The sequence below is a fragment of the Otolemur garnettii genome, unplaced genomic scaffold (assembly GCF_000181295.1).
Source record: "Otolemur garnettii isolate 467f Iridium unplaced genomic scaffold, OtoGar3 scaffold00090, whole genome shotgun sequence".
Taxonomy (NCBI): domain Eukaryota; kingdom Metazoa; phylum Chordata; class Mammalia; order Primates; family Galagidae; genus Otolemur; species Otolemur garnettii.
The window spans coordinates 4145928-4147053 of NW_003852485.1; positions in this window are offsets into that span (position 1 = coordinate 4145928).

Below are 1126 nucleotides of genomic sequence, written 5' to 3' on the forward strand. Positions count from 1 at the left end.
CTATCTTCCAGTATTTGAAAAGTGGGTGATAGTACTTCTATTTGGATGCCAACCTTTCTGCATTCATGATTAGCCAGAAACCATCAGTAGGTGGGTACTTCACTTCTGTAGTCATCTCATACTCTTGGAGGCTTAAGTCTTACCAAGAGATCCCTCACACTGAGGAACCTGTAATTAGGATAATGGGGTAATGAACTTGAGAAATGGAAGTGCTCTTAGAAGATTGGTCCTACTTCTCTAGGAGCTTGAGGTAGATGCAACTATCGTCTAAGAATATGGTTTGGTCTTTATTTAAAATATAACAGACCTTAGATGACTTCATTTTCTAATACTAGGTACTTGCAAAAAACCTGGAGGAATATCTTATTTGGTTGGCTAGTTGGCATGGTAACTTTGTGTATACACTGTACACAGTAAGGTCAATCTGATTAAAACAAATTAATTGACCTGAATTGAGATTTAATTCTCAATTTTAAAAGAACACTTTATCTTGTTTTTCCTTTTAAAAATTGCATGATTAATATTATCTTAATGTACATTTGTTAAGAAGAAGAGATGAAAGAGAATTATTTTAGAAGCCATCACCTAGCACTTAAAGCATAATTTGTTTTACTTTATATTTTGTTAAGTTAATTTGACAGAGTAATAAGAAAGCAGAAAGATATAGTGAATATAGTCTGGCAATTAAAACTATGGGCTCAGGAGTCATCTGGGTTTAAATATGATACCTGTGATGCCTTCCACTAGATATGTGACCTCTGATCATTTTCTAAACCTAAACCTCAGTCTCTATGTCTATGAAATGGGGATAAAAGTAGTGCCTCACTCAGGGGTGGTTGTAAGAATCAGCTGACATGTTTTATACAAAGCACCAAGTATATGGCTTTTAAGCCTATCAATGTTCTCTATTCATACTTAACAAAAAAGTACTAAGTTATTTTGAAGTTGAAAATGGAGGTCAAGTCTCCGACAAAGGTTTAATAACCAGAATCCATAGAGAACTTAAACGTATTAGCAAGAAGAAAATGAGTGATCCCATCTCAGGATGGGCAAGGGACTTGAAGAGAAATTTCTCCAAAGAAGACCGGCGTATGGCCTATAGATATATGAAAAAATGCTCACCATC